This window comes from Notothenia rossii (assembly GCF_949606895.1).
Source record: "Notothenia rossii genome assembly, chromosome: 10".
In the NCBI taxonomy this organism is placed as follows: Eukaryota; Metazoa; Chordata; class Actinopteri; order Perciformes; family Nototheniidae; genus Notothenia; species Notothenia rossii.
In genome coordinates this window covers 14,157,606-14,173,608 of record NC_136908.1, presented here as the reverse complement: position 1 = coordinate 14,173,608, position 16,003 = coordinate 14,157,606, and the positions used below count along the sequence as shown (strand labels likewise).

General features: G+C 39.6%; 1 protein-coding gene across 1 annotated transcript in view; it reads left to right on the top strand.

Annotated features, from left to right (window-relative positions):
- Positions 1–14,394: 14,394 nt before the first annotated feature.
- Positions 14,395–16,003, top strand: part of triqk (triple QxxK/R motif containing) — a 128,696-nt gene continuing 127,087 nt past the window's right edge. The window contains exon 1 of the mRNA XM_079654228.1: positions 14,395–14,760. The gene's annotated coding sequence lies outside the window, so the exon portion shown is untranslated. The remainder of the gene's footprint in view (positions 14,761–16,003) is intronic.

Sequence of the window (16,003 nt, the reverse complement as noted above, 5' to 3'; positions counted from 1 at the left end):
TACGTGTGCGGTAGTTGGTTGCAATCACTCGAGAAAGCACCTGAACGAGTGGTTAGATAGAGAGTGCTACGACCACAAACCAGCACCCAGCACCCAGCCATGTTGTTCATTAAATACAGATAAACACAACAAATACTGCATGCATTGTATTTTTTAATATTATATATGAATATTTTCATAGTGATGTAATTGTGTGGGCTGCTTTTATATTTTAATTTGTAATACCTGTTAGGATTAAACATGTGATCTTTCTTGTTGAAGCCATTTCTTTAGTTTCCTCTCAACAATTAATTAATTCAGTGTTATTTATGTACAGTATGAGCTTAATATGAATGATGAACTGTGTTAAAAGAAATTGTAGCACTCTAAGGAACATATGAAATGCAATAATGCAATAACAGTGCAATAATGAAATTAAATTACATCAAACTTTATTTTCACTCAAACAGTACAGGCACATATGATATATTGCACGGCATAAAGAGATCATGTAAATTGTGCATTATGTAAACAACAGACAACTGTTGGCTCCTGTGGGCATGACCTAAATAAGGCAGTTTATTTTGGTTTTAAAATGCTGAGATATTTACTGCAGAACTGTAACCTTCCCTCAACAAAATCGTCAACAATTTTCGGGAGCATGTGGGCAAAGTAGAATGTGCGCAGCCTTATGATATTCCTTCAGACTGTCCATTGCTTTTCCATCTATTGCCATGGATTGAACGAAGTAGGAGCAAATTTTGCTGTACGTTATGCTGGGCCACGTCGTCATGTTATCCTCCCAGTTTTGCACTGAATTCGGGTGGGGGAGAGTAACGCCATCTCCAGTCAAAGAAGTAGAATCGTGTTCCCAAGCTAGCATCACTGTTAGCATCGAAATCGCTGTGTTTACACCAGTGCCCGTCTGACTGTTTACACCGGTTTACACCGACAGACGCTGTGCAAAAGACTTCCGGCGGAAATAAAGTGCATTTGTGTAGGGTTATGGCGCTACCCGTGTTTTGGCGCGTAAACTTGTCTATACAGTCCGTTCTTCTCTTACATAGAAGATATTACTTTCTCCGTCACGTTGTTTTCAAAAGCTACAACCATTTCCTGTCAGCCTTGTTAACTCGCCTTCTAAATAAAAGCATACAAATGAAACAGGAAGTTCACCTAAATTACAAGATATATATAAAACTGCAATGAAAGCAACAAAAACAATGCAACATCCCCTTCAGTCTCAAATAACACAAATTGGGTTATCTACACCAATTTTGTAATTATTCAAACACTAACAAGAGACTTGGCAAACCATTAGAGACCAACACATACAAGATGTTGTTTTGTCATCACAGAAAACCCAAAGGGCTTTTAATAAAAGAGCCTGGAGACTGCATATTGTCAGTTTTTGAGCTGAGGGTTTTCCATGTTGATTTGGTAAAAGTGCATTATGGAAATGGAGGCAGTGAGACTCCTTCTCCATCTGTACCACGAAGCTTCAAAGTGTGCCTTACTTTTTAATGTATATTTAAAATGTTGATTTCAGGTAAAATATCTCTAATGAAGGAGTAGTTAGATTAGAAATCATTTCATCTTCATCTTCAATTCATCTTCTTGCAGAGAGTTTGACGAAGCGATCGAAAGCATTCCTGTGTCTGGGTGCTAAACAATAAGCTGGAGCCTGAACCAGTAACTTCCTGAAGTATCCCTGGTTGCCTGGCAACTGCCACAGGCCAGGGAGTAGTTTTTGCACAGATTAAACAAAGGACATATAACGCGCTGATTACTAAAGCTTCAAAGGTGGTGCTCGTGGGTTTTATTCCTTTTGGACAGATCCAGGCTAGCTGTTCCACCTGTTTCCAGTATTTATGCTAAGCTAAGCTAACCAGCCTCTTGCTTCATGTTTACCGTAGGCCTACAGACATTCTCATCTAAGTGTTTTCAAGAAAGCCAATATGCTGAACTATTACACAAACTATTACAAAAACGGTATTATAGAACACATTATGTTGTCTGTTCTTTCATCCCTAGAGATTTCGTGATGCAGCTGTTAAAAGTAGAATAATGTAGAGAAATTAAGAATCAGAAATCCTTTATTAGTCCCACAGCGGGGACATTTAAATTACAATTTAAATTACTTTGTTAAATCAGTGCAGCATCTAAAAGTAAAATGTCTTCCAAAAAAACACGTACAGACACAAATTAATCATAGTTCTATAACAAGAAAAAAACTAAATACCAAATTAAGGACACAGCATGGAGGCCCACCCTGGGTTTCTTTTTCCAACAGGAAATCAAGTGTGAATAAAGTAATTGAAACATTTGAACTGCAGGCAAACACTCAGGCACTTTTAAAATAATGTGATTACACCTGCCATGCTGGGAGTGAGTAACAGCGGCCCACATTATCAACAAAGTCTCCCTGTGTGTCAGAGTGACGCCAGGAAAACTCCTCAATGCCTCAAGGACAATTATTATACTGACGTCATGGTGAGAAACTCTTTAACGGGAGGAATGTCTAAACAGTTTTTTTCAGTTGCCAAAAAAGCACTACTGTGCAATGAAGCGAAACAAAATAATGAATCACTGGCACGGTGAATAATGAGATATCTCAGAGGTGGTCGAGATGAGATTAGAGCAAGACTGTGTTAGCCTCTGTGGCAACAAGAAGCAATTGAGGACGTGAGTAAAATCTGTCTAACAGTGGCACAAATAGTAAAAAGTAAACAATCTTACTCTGTAAAATAGAAATATATGTTTTAAGTGTGCTTACAGTACATTAGCTAATGCTAGCCATTTTAAGCTAATGGTCATGCAACAAGTAAAGCTGTAGCAGCTAATAACTTGAACTTTTCAGTGTGAGAGAAAGACTGTCCATCTTTTTCAAAGGTTGTAGTTCTGAATGAAAGCTACATTTTATGATTCTATCCTCATTACCTTAATGGCATATTGCCAAAGCTTTGTACAATTGTGATACCTATTATAAATGTACTGTTAAATTCATAAACATTTAGAACACATGCAAGAACAACATGTTTTCCATCTTTACAAGCAACACACAGACAAATTCATTTAGAAAAAAAAAATAATAACAATGCTGAAAGTAAATTCATATAATACTTTAATAATAAAAATACGTGAGATGTGAGTCTTGGTGTCAATTTGATTCTCTCATATTGTGGCAGGCAGAGTCAAACTGTCCTGCAATAATGAAACTTTCTTTTATTTCTCCTAGTAATATTTATAGTTTTTCATTTTCTTTTTTAAATAATTGAGGATGCCTATAGAATTTTGGGAAGAATTGTTTCCGTACTGGTTTGAATTTTGGGCATTGTATGAGGAAGTGCTGCTCTGTTTCCACAGCAGTTCCTCCACACTGTTGGCATAATCGCTCGTTTTTTGGAAGCCATGTTTCCTAGCACTCAGTGTACTTTGTGTACATTTGTCTGTGTTTAACGTCAGTCACTGTGGGCAGGTAGATTGCCACAGTGGTCTTTTTAGGGCCAGATAACATTGGTTTTTACTTTCTATGTGGGAGTAGGTGTTCCAATAAGTGTTTTGTGTTTTGTTATAATTTGGTTGACTCTAATAGGTAAGGTCTCAGACTGGTCCATTTTTGTTTAGCTATGTTTTCATTTAGCCAGTAGGTTTAGATTCCTGAAAGTGTTTTTCACCAGTGAGTTGGTTCTAGCTTCTGATAGGTTCTCAACACATTTTGGATTCAATCTGTCGACCCCTTAACTTTTCCATTTCCCATTAACGGGATGGCAGCCAATGTATTTCACCCAAAATGTGTCCCGAAGCTGTGGTCTTTCATTTGAGGTCCTCGTGGAGTGTCACAGCTGAGTGGCTTGAGATGGCGTAGAGGCAGGTGGCTTTATTGTCTGCTCAGCTTTTTGTTTACCCCGCTGTTGTCCTGCTCTTTCCCATAACAGCACTTACTGTCAGCGGTTCTTTGAACTGATCATTTATTATAAGATAGGGCTTTGTGTTTGCCCGAGGGCACCCGGGTCACTTTAATAGTTTTTTTTTTTAATGATCCCAAATATCTTCCAGGTCATTTACATTGGCTAAGTAAAGAAATGATGTTTATTTAAAGCTTTTAGCACAAAGGATTGCTAGCGATGTATGCCTTTAACTAACAAGACCTAGCTTTAGATGATCAGTTCATTCATCAATCCCATGGAACACTTGAACGTCATTTTGCTGCATGACGTGAGGCTGGGAAATCAGAAGCAAATTTACATACTGGAACCCAACAGTACAGGCTTTCTCTTCAGGGTTTACGCACCATTAAGCTGCTAAATTGGACGACGCAAGTGCAGAGTGAGTCATAGCACGCAGTAGTCCAACACTTTCTTCTTATCGCTCCCTTATCTGTTGACACAGCTGTATATGCAGGCAGAGATCAGCTTTGAAAGGGCACACCGCTCTACTCTGTCTTTATTGTGAACAAATCTAGTAATTGTGTGTCCGTACAACGAGAAAACTAAACGTTTCACTTCAATAATTCAATTGGGAGCTCCTATCTGAACATCTGGATGGTTACATTATTTAATTTGGCAATTATTTTCTATTTATTTTGAAGTTATTGAGTCTTTAATTCACCTTATTTCTGATGATCCTTATTGGCAGTACTCCATTCACTCACACAAAGTGTCTCTTTAGTACTGTAAAGCCAAAATGGTGCCATATACTGTAAGTAGGTAATTCTTCTTATAAAATGTAAGTATGAGTTCATCGGGGATACGTTTTAAGTCTTAAAAGAAACAGGTTCATGCTGCTGGTGTTAAATGACACCTTAAGATGAATCAAAGCTTTGAGTCATTAACTCAAATATATATCTATAATATTTTTGCATAAATCCCAGACTGTGTGAAGTGCGGTCCTTCTTACAGAGTAGTCTAAATGTATTTGACTATGCGTGAATTATGTATAAATATGCAATATGTTAGTGTGTCTGCCAGATCTTGGGGACATATTGCAGCTGAACATCCATTTACATCCTCATTATGTGGCCGCCTCTGCACAGACTGTTGATTTGAATCTCTCATGGCCACAATTGTTCCACTGTCTACATAATCGGCATTTATTTACAGTCTATAGAGGCATTTCAATGTCGAGAAAAGTTTACAACAAAGGGTAAAGAGCGAGAGGAGCTACTCCAAAATCGATTTGCATTCTGCCTCTCCTCCTCGTTCAGCGTTCCCCTTAACAAACAAATTAACGGCAACTTTCATGAGGCTGGCTGAGTAATTACTTCAAAGTGCGATGCTCTTGAAAGCACAGAAAATTGTACTGCACAACATTGCCAATTTTCAAATCAGTTATGAATGCATGTGAGACTTTTTAATGACTGTCATCTGCTCGCTCACAGCTACTTTCAAACAAAAAGTAATTTTCAGAGTTAGCTTGAGTGTATCGAGTGTATCCCATCTTTTGAGTTACATCCGCTGTCTTTGGTCCCTTTGCGAAAGTGATTATTGATATGTGTCTGTACTGATTAAATTATTCATATAAGGCAAAGCGCCCTTCCATAATAGCATCAAAGAGAAATTGTTCCTCCACAAATGTAGAGTTTTGAGGGTTATTGCTTAAATATTGGCCTTCTCTTCAATCCCTTTTAGTGGATTTGAAGAGCACATGATGCAAATAGGCCATAATGGCAGGGGCTGAAAGGGAGCATATTGGTCATATAATTTAGATGACGGACGGAGAGTATTAGAGAAGTAAATAGTCGAGTGACATCCCTTCTCTGCTGAGACAGCTGAGGGCACGCTCTAACTGGCACATGCCATCTGTCCTGAGATCTGGGGACCAAGGTGTTCCTCCAAAATGCGTGTCACTGTCATCTCCATTGTGCAAACGGAGCAGGACGGCCATGGATCCCTTTTGGATGCTGACCTCGGGTTGTTTTTCATTTCACAGTTCAGTGGTTGGGGTCAAGGTTCGGGGAGGCTGAGGTGATACAAGTCAGTAGACTGACGGTGTATCGAAAAGAGAACTATGATTTTAGGCTTCATAATCCGCCCGGACCTGGGTTCCCCGTGACTTAATGAGCTTCAGGAGCCAGCAGTCTGGTCTCTTTGCAGAGTTAAGGGCTTTGCATTACCTGTCCCTTCACAAAGGCAATTTGCTCAGATGTGGGATCAGCATGCTGAGCTTTCTCTGCTAATGATCCCACAGTCGGTCCAGGTGCTGTCACTTAGATCTCTGTGTAAAGAGAGTTGACTCCTCTGGTATATGGTACATAATGTAAAGTGTAGAATTAAGCGAGGTCAGCCAACGTGCATCACATTTTTACTATTCATTATAAATGTTACCTTTTCCTGTTTAAACTCATTTGGCTTTGTCTCCCTTGATCTGGTCACAGATTAGACCAAATGAGCATCCACGTCCTAATTGCTGCTCATTTGCATACATGTTTGATTTCCAGATGCCAGTAGGGGTAACAGCTGGCTGGGTCATCTCTCTGGCCTGTGTGAGTGACATCCGACCTCCATTTTGGCTCTAATTTTGTCTCTCTATGAAATGTAATATGTTCCAAACCTTGACTCTAAAGGAACAGTGTGTAGGTTTGTGGGTGAATTTTGGAAGATATGAAATAGCCTTCATAACTTTGTTTTCATTTCTGTATAATCGCCTGAATCGTCATGTTTGCTTTAGCTTAGATAGCCCTTTACATCTTTATAACAAACGGGGCTTCTTTATTGAGTTTACCACGTCACACCGCCATGTTTCTACAGTAAGCCAGGATAGACAAACTAAACTCTGGCTCTGAATATGATGTCTTGAGTTTTTTACATTACCTGAAGGCCACCAAAGCTATCCGACACGATGAGAAAAGGGAGAAGTGAGACAACAGACCTCAATGCCAGAGGACACTAAATCAAGACACTCTGGACCTTCCATATTTTTTATGATAACAATAAGTTAATATGCCCAGTCTGTTTCCAAGGACTGTTTTTTCATCTTCATCTCTTTAGTTCATGACCTGCAACTTTCCGACACCTTTGTTTTGGTTCATTCTCATCACTCTGAACGGGTCGTTTTCCACTGTAGCAAACATCTGTTTCCAGCAAAAAAGCTTCAACACAGCAAACTGATCGAGTTGAGGGTTGCATGTTTAAACATAGTTTAGCATTCAGCAGCATAAGAGTCAGATTTTTCCCTTGGGATCTGGTAGAATCAGAATCAGAATACCTTTATTAGTCCCACAGAGGGGAAATTTGCATCGTTACAGCAGGAAAAAGCCACAGACAGCTTAATGTAAAGAAACAAGTACTAAGTTATGATATAATAGAAAAAAAATTATATAAAAAAATAAAAGTAAAAGAAAAAAATACTTTCCATAATACAAATCCTGTAACAGTTCTTAGAATTTAGCAGCCAGGTATATATTACACAGTTATTAATGGCTTATGTATATAATGTAATTGCACATAAAGCACATACTGTATTGCACATAGTGATGGTATTTAACTGCAGCAAGTTACACAATCAAAGCCAACATCAGAGCTGAAAAAGAACAAATATTGGACTTTTATTCTTGACTTCGCCTGAAACACAGCTCGAAATTAATGCTATTGTTTCTCTGATACATGTTCTCTCCCGAAAGGTAACAAAATAACAGTATGGAGTTCACAGCTTATTTCCGTTGCACATAAGCCACAAGAAAATCAGCTTTGGCAGCTTTGAATTTCTTTAAAACATCACTGGATGACATGAGAGAGGTGAACCTCATTGTTTCTTACTACAAACTGTTAAGAGGGAGGGCAGAGGACAAACTGTCAAAGACACTGTTTCAGATTGTTGCCTCTGGTGCTGACCATGCGGTCCGGCTCCTGCACTGCAGTCGGTGCTGAGCCCTTCTGAAACTCTAACCTTGAAACAAAAACACTCACCCAAGGCTGGTATTAGGAGGAAATTAGAATGACAATCAGACCTGGACATCGCAGAAATATCAATATCTGCAAGTCACCGCTGAAACAACAATGTATTTAATTAAAGGAAATAATTACTTCAAACTCAATAAAAAGAAAGATAAGTAATGCAACATTGAGAATAAAACAAAAGGCGTTGTGTAGAGTCATATTGTGAATCCTTTATTTAATCAATTCTTCTGCACCTCATTACCAGATAATCAGACAATGTTCAACGTGCACTGACTTTCACTGTGTTTTTGTGGACATCAGGGGATAACATCTAAAAAAGAAAACTAAAAAGGAGAAGAGATCATGATAGAAGAGGGCATTTAAAATGTAAGTTACCATGTTGAAATATCTAATAGAAAGGTCCTGTATTTGCAGCAAAACCTGTTCTAGCTGTGGATTTAAAATGAGGATTATTAAATAAGTGCTAAAATGTGGTTACCCAGCAAATCTAATTTGTATTTCCTTTGGCATTTACTAGAGGGGAGGTACACGGGGTACGTTAACTCTGTTTGTATTCACAGTGTGTGTAAAGCCGAGAATAATGAGCTCACACTCATGAGGTACATTTTCATCACATTGTGCCCTGTGTGGCAGCCTAAGCAGAGGAAATTCCAGTGTGTCAAGAAGCTTGATTACAATAACAACAGCGGCACAGAAAACAAAGGATCAAGTCAGTTGCATGTGGAGCGTAAAGCTAGAGAGCCTTAGTCTGATTAAGGGTGTTTTAGCAGCATGTTATATCAGAGGGAATGTTAATAACAGCGTGGGGAGTCACGCAGCGCCACCATTTGAAAAACAAGTGTGCTCCAATTACCAAGGGCATGTATTTCATGTGAGTTTGTTTTCCCTGTGCATTTATGTTGATATAAAACTGATAAACAGAGGTTATTTTTGCTATAGAGGAGGGTAAAAGTGTACAGTAACGGCATTGCTTTTTGTATTCACCCTCCATTTAATGGAAGCACATTAGCGGAGTCATATCTTCTCCATCATAAAACACAAGGGAGCCTGCAAGATTACAGAACTACAGGCTCAGTCATCTGCATTGTTTGGAAGCAAAATGAAATGTCCTGGTATTGTTCGCTTTGTTGATATTGTTGGTTTTATTCCTGTAATTCATTTTTATTATCTCAGTTTTATGAGGCGCAGTTTGCAATGTTTGTTTTGATAACTTGCTCCCGTGTAAATAAACATAGTAATTCCTTTATTATTGTCCTCACATCGATGTTTCTGACACAACTCAACTTCCTCATTCAACGCCTCTTATCGCAGGAAGCTGAAATCAGTCACAGCTCAGTAAGCGTAAGGCTGAGCTATCAGGCCCAGCAGTATGCTGGTTATGAACCCTATCATTATGGGAAAAATGTCACTGTGTGTACCAGCGTTTTCAGAAAATTGCATAGAGGTTCATTCGCAAGGGGTCATACAGAAAGATGCCATGGAGATAACTTACCTGTCCTAGCTTGCCGGAGGCTTGTACTGTAAAGGATGCAATCTGAGAATAAGGTCTGCATCCTCCATACCCGCACCTCAACCCATCAACCTCTCCCTTCAACAGCAGGCGTATGTGTCAACCAAAGAGACGGTCCTCATGTTTGCTGAGGTCAAAGTCATCTGTCAAACCGGCGAGACGGCTGGCTGGCTCCGTGGAGGTAATTGGTAGCATTGCTGCCTTCGAGGAGAAGCTTGACAAAAATCTTGCTGTGTGTCAGGGAAGTTGGTTTGGGGAGCAAAGGCTCGTCTGATGGCTGGCTGTGCTGAAAGGCAAACACGCTGATAGCGACAGGAAAAAGACACAAAGACGCTCTCGGGCACGGAAGCAATCAAAGGCAATTGGCACTTTTTGCTCCAGATGATATTACCATAGCCTACATAAAAACAGCTTTTATCTGCCACCCAAACGCCCCAAGTAAACTGTTGCAACTTTAATTGTGGGTATAATGAGGAGTGTTTAAGGGAAGGCCATGCCTGGAGTTGTATTACTCTTAACAATGGATGTGTATGACTTAAGAGGTAGTTTGAATGTGACATATTTGTGTCTTAGAAATATCCCCTGGAGACGTTTGAGCTCCAGGCCAGGGAAAACCCTCCAATCGCATTTCAAGGCCAATTCTATGGTTGCCAGGATACAGAGCTTCATATTAAAAGTATTTCCAGCCAGGCTTTATAACTACGGCTGAGCCAAGTAATGTAGATCAGGGAGCTAGTTCACAAGCTTCCCTCTAATTATTCTGCTTTAACTACGAACATTTGCTTTTTTGTTACTAGTCATTACAGAAAAGAAATCAGAAAATTATTCTCAGATTTTCATTATATTTTGCTGGAATGATAGTTTATTGGCCAAGGCTATATGGGTAAGCAAAAGATGAAAACCTTTACCGTGCAAGCTTGTTACCTTTTGTTCACATTTTTATATTATTAAGGAATTGTGCCATTCTTACATATTAAAGTCCATTTATATGTCTTTAATTATACTGCATAATATGAAATAACTTGTCTAAAGCCTTCTGACTATACAGGGAGCTGCATCAAATCCTATATTTCCAAAGGTTGGGTGTAAAGACTAGTTGGAAAATGAAAAAAATAAATGTCAAATTAGAAAGAATTTAAGCTCAACAGACCTCTGTAGCCCCCTATTTATTTCTGTTTGAGGCTATTATAACTGAACACAACTGAATCTTCAACCAGGCTGTCAGCAGTTGAGATGCATTGTGGGTAATCAGGCATGGCAGAAGGTCTGCATCTTGATTCCTCTTTTAAATAGACAGCAGCAGTGTCCTCCTGCCTGCAAGTTGTACAAAAAAAAAGAAAAATACTGAATGAAAGAAAAATTGTACTAATATATGTTCCTTATAATAGTAGGAGACCCCCATGGCACTTTCACATGTGTACAGCACTTGTGTTTGTTGCCTTTACTAAATGCTGGTGGCTGACCTACAGTACAAAGATGTTCTCTGAAAGAACATCCTTGAAGATATAACTCCTTTAATGAAAAGCTGAACTCATAACTTCGTCTCGTAGCAGCGGGGTGGGTGGCATGGGGGTGTTTGTCTGGCAGAATGAAATGAACATCTTGTCAATTTCCATCATCACATCCCTGCTGTCTCCCAGAGTGAGCGGGTCATCTGCAGCCTGGCTTCAATATCCAATTATGAGTCAGCTAAAGCCTACAAAAGATCAGTGTAGCTAGCAGAGTGGTTACTGTACATTTGGATTTGATTGTCATGTAATAAAGGTATGTATGCAGTTTTATAGTGTTTGTAACACTTTTCTTTCAGTTAGCAAGGTCAAACTGTTATGAAACTCTGGTGGTTACTCTTTGGGTCCTTTCTCTGCAGGAATCTCTGCGATTCATTGCTCTCTTCATACACATTGCTTGAAAAACCCCCACAAAAAGGCAAACGCCACAGACGGATTGGTCTGTTCCCTGCAGCGATGCTCTTCGAATCTGCTCTTGGCAGATGAACATTAAGTCCAGAGAATCCTTTGACTTTGGTACAATTCAAGGTTTTCCCAACTCTTTAGACTTTGCTCAGCAGGAAGGTGCTGGACTGCAATGGCTCAGAGGCTCCAAGCAGCTGCATGCGATGGCTCGGAAAGGTGCGAGCTTCAAACAAGTGCATGCAACGGTGGGTTGTGGGCAGGGGTGGGCTGCCTGGATGGTCACTACTTCAATAGACACCTGCGGTTCTCTCTTCATGCCATCTCATTCCCTGCTTTTTGGTTCAGTGGAGAGTGATTGAAGGGGGAGAAAGAGAGACATACAGGGGTGGGGATATGAGGAAAACGGAGTAGCAAAGATCAATGGCAGGGATGTAGAGAGTGGCTAGAGAGATGAATCAAATGATGCATAGAAAGGTTAGGAAGTTCAAAAATAGAAAGGGCAAACAACAAAGCCAGTAGGAGTATTTCATTAAAAAAAAAAATAGGTCCTGGAATAGAACCTTGAGGTACACCACAAGTTATAAGATGCAGACAAGGATATCATTAAATGTAATTATAAATAACAAAAATGAATTAATGTTAATAAGAAATAATGCATTATAAGGCTTTAATATGGATGCCTACTAAATGTAAAACATAGCAGTCATGTGCTACGTTTAGAAGAGCTGACTCACTACTGTGGTGTATCACTGTTTAGATTTATTCCAATATATAGTTGTGATATTTAAAAAATATGTGAGAAGACTACTGCTGTTAGTGATTGCACAGTCATGGTTGAATGCAGCATGCTTGAAGGACAGAAATACATGTGTAGAGAATCTGATCTGTCGAATAAAAGAGAAATTGAAGAGGTTTCTAAAAGGTGAGAGGAAGGTTTGTGAATCACATTACAGCAACAGGGAGACAGATCAACACCAAGGGTATATGGTGGCCATGGGGACAGTTAGCATGTAGTGGCTTCAATTTCACTGTCAAGGCTGGTTTTCATTATCTTACCAGTTCCCTGCCTGGTGGATAGTGTTAGGTGTGTGAGGCATTACTTCCCTTTATTAAAATAATCACAAGTGTTTCAGAATGACAGGATGATTCAGTGCTTTATTATGCTGCCTCATTATAAATCAAATGTATACTCAAACTCAGTTCACATTATTTTACCCTTCTGCAAGTCAGTCTTAAAAACAGACTGGCTTTCAGACAATTATAATAACACATAAAGATCTCCTAATATAACACAACTTCTGTATGCAATTGCCTTAACCTTTGAGTTCCTCGGCACCATGCAGTTTAAACCCAAAGAGAAAGAGAGCATGGATGATGGCTTTGTAAGCTTTCTGACGTGCTGAGATGCTCTCCAGTGCAAACTTAATTACAGCCTGACAGCGGGCAGAAGCCCTCACAAAGGCCCAATAATCAGAAGCTGGTGATCAGAGCATGCAGCTCATGACCAGGAGAGGTAGTGACGCTGAAAAGTAATTAAAGTCACCCGCAGAGTGGAGCCATGCAAACTGAACTCCCAGCTTGCTGCAACACCCCTTCTTTACTTCTCGCCTTTCTATTATTCTCTGTCTCCATTTCTCTCGTCTTGTTTCATTTTCGCTCACATCCTGCTGCTGCATATGGTTCGGTTTCCTGACTCCAAGCCATCAGCATCTAAACTCCTGTCTTGCTTTTTTCTCCATCTGTCCATCATTCGTTCAGCCTGTGACGGTTTTTTCTCCTCTCCATCCATCGCCCGCTGACTCATGAGCTACCTGTTATGTGTAGAAGCAGTGAATAAAACACACACAGGCATTCCAAAACAAAGCGAGGTAAATCGATTTCACCTGAAGCATTTATTTCGCTTTTGTAAGTCATTGTGTTTCTTTTAAAGGCCATGTAGCTTGCATGCAAGTAAACACTTTCTGGCCTGTGTTTTTGTTCTTTTTTGTTTCCACATTTGTATTTTTTTTGCGTCTGCATTCATAATTTATTAACTCATGTATGTCCTTTCAGGTATCTCAGATGTGTGACCAACTTTTCTTCTAAAGCGAGCAGTCTCTAACTTATATTACTTGCCATTCATGCTACAGAGTGAGCTTATCTCCAGCTAAGCCTTTTTGCTATGCAAAGAAGTGAAGATTAACCCTTTCACAGCTCCCCTGTTCATTACCCCCTGGCTCACCCGTGGGGAGCTCAGAGTAAATTGAGTAGGTCTTTGTGTAACTATGTTGATTTGTCATTAAATCTCTTTTCATGTTTGACACACTTCTGGGACTCTACACAAACTTGTGTCTGTGCTTGATACTTTAATTAATGAAAATATGTCTAAGAAGGTAATGGTCTCAATTTCTCCCACTCAGAGACAAGCTAACCAGCCAACGAGCAGGGACATGGCATGGTGATGGGCCAATAGCCTCAGTAGCAAAATTAATGAGAGTGAAGACAGCATGTCAGGGCAACTGTGTTTAATCCCTCCTCTGAGGATCAATGCAGTTTAGTCCAATTACATGCTGCATGCTTGTCATATTGTCATAAATAGGCCTATACATGCACGTGCAGCACACTCAGAATAAAGTGCTCTATGATGCTGAGGGGAAAGGTGAAATTGCACAATTTAAAGCTGGTGAACACAGAGACACATATAGTAACCTTTGATAGACATGTTAGTCATTTCGGAAATATATTGTAGCCTATACAGAAATAATCAGACATCCATTACACCACATAGCTACTCAAGAACAGCACTGACAAACAACATCAACAACAAAGACACCTCCACATGTCTTTTGACCTATTGTTTGCCACATTTTGAGTTTTTAAGAAAGCACTTAGCCTAGGTTACATATCAGACACAGAAGTATTGTACAATAAAGGAGCTGAGAAGAAACTGCTAGTGTTTCTGCGGCTGCCGCAGGGCAGAGCAACAGGTGACACTCCGAAAATGAGGGCCAAGGGAAAAACTGGCGCAAATAGCCTACAAAAAAAAAGAAGCAAAACCATGCAATTAAGGCTCCATTATTGGGTAACGGTAGAGCTGACACTTTTAAAAAGTTTACCGCAGTTTAGCAGTGACTTAATGCAACATTCAGTAAACACACAAACCAAGTGATCAAACACACTAACGATGCGTGTCATCAACAGGTGCACGTTGTCTGGTTTAATTGATAACATGCTAACATGCTACGATGCTAACAGAGGATCCTCCAGAAGTGACTCATGAGGGACGTTTACCTTCAGTTAGGTGTGTGAGGACTTTCTGCAGTTAGTGACCTGATGAGTTTGGCTGCAGAGCTTCACATTCAGCTCTAAAGTTTTGGGAACATTGAGGAGCTCAGTGGGACAGAGAGGACTGTGAACTGAGATGAACCTGGAGCAGACTGAGGAGGATTCACAGAAGATTCACAGCATGACGTTCAAACAGGTGGCTACAATGCAAACTGGCTTATTGTTGTGAATATCTGTAACTTGTTGCAACTGTACAGGAACCACCGGCGTTCCCTAGTAACGGATTTGTGTTACGAAATGTCTAAACATTGTGTAGTTCCTTTCCTTTTAATATTCTGTGTTTTTGTGGCTTTGATTATGTGGGGGAGGCTGTGGCGCAGTGGACTAGTGCGTTGGTGTTATGATCAGGGTAGCACAAATTCAAACCCCACTGCAGTCAGCATGTCGTTGTGTCACTGGGCAAGACACTTCACCCCAAATTGCTCCTGTGGGGGATTGCCCACAGTATTGAGTATGTAAGTAGCTTTGGATTAAAGCGTCCAACAAGTAACATCTATTGTGCTGTGTTACTTTGTGGCTGCTGCTGTGATTTTGTTTACACACATCCGTGTTCTTGCTTTATGCTGTTGATTTAAATAGTGTCAAGTTGTTCATTTCTGTGGCCTAATTGTGCTTGGGCATCCATCCATAGTCTTTTATGTATGTCCGTCATTTTAATAGTCAGTGTTTTGTCTCATTTAGTTAATTCTAGCGAGGCTACACTTTTATATACACTTGTATAATTGTTCATTAGTTTTATGAACAGGCTGTGTTTTCCTTAGAAATGGAAATGATGTCGGTTTGGACATCAGAGGCCATATTTCAGATGTTTCCCAATAAGTGGATTTGCTATGTTGACATTTAAAGGAACCTCCTATTACTTTGGTACAAAATTCAAGCAACCTTTTCATTTATTTCTAAAGTAGAGGAACTATTGAGTTATGTCTACCAGAAACAAGACTTTAGATTAATGCCATTGTTGCTCTGTATCTTTTGGATGTGTAAATAAGCAGCTTGATACGGTAGTCTTATGTCCTTTTATGTTGTTTTCACAGGTTAGCGGTTATCAAGAGTGGTCCAGAGTTTTAAATTATGAAGTCTTTTAATATTATTTTGTTATTGCTTATTGTTGATCAAGCCATGGTCAAAAGTTTGAAAATCTCATCCACTGGTTGATATGGATCTAGTTGTATCTTTTTTCAACACAGTTGGAAACTTCCAATACTTATTGTTCATAATGTAATGTTAAAATGTTGAAATGCAAGTCCTCCAAAAAATGAATTATGTAAAAGTAATGCCCAGAAAGGTAAAGGTGATGTTCCACCACTGTATTTACTGTTACATCCACAGGCACAGGGGTATTCCAGCCCTTTAGCTTTCAAGCATGCTATTTTGGACAC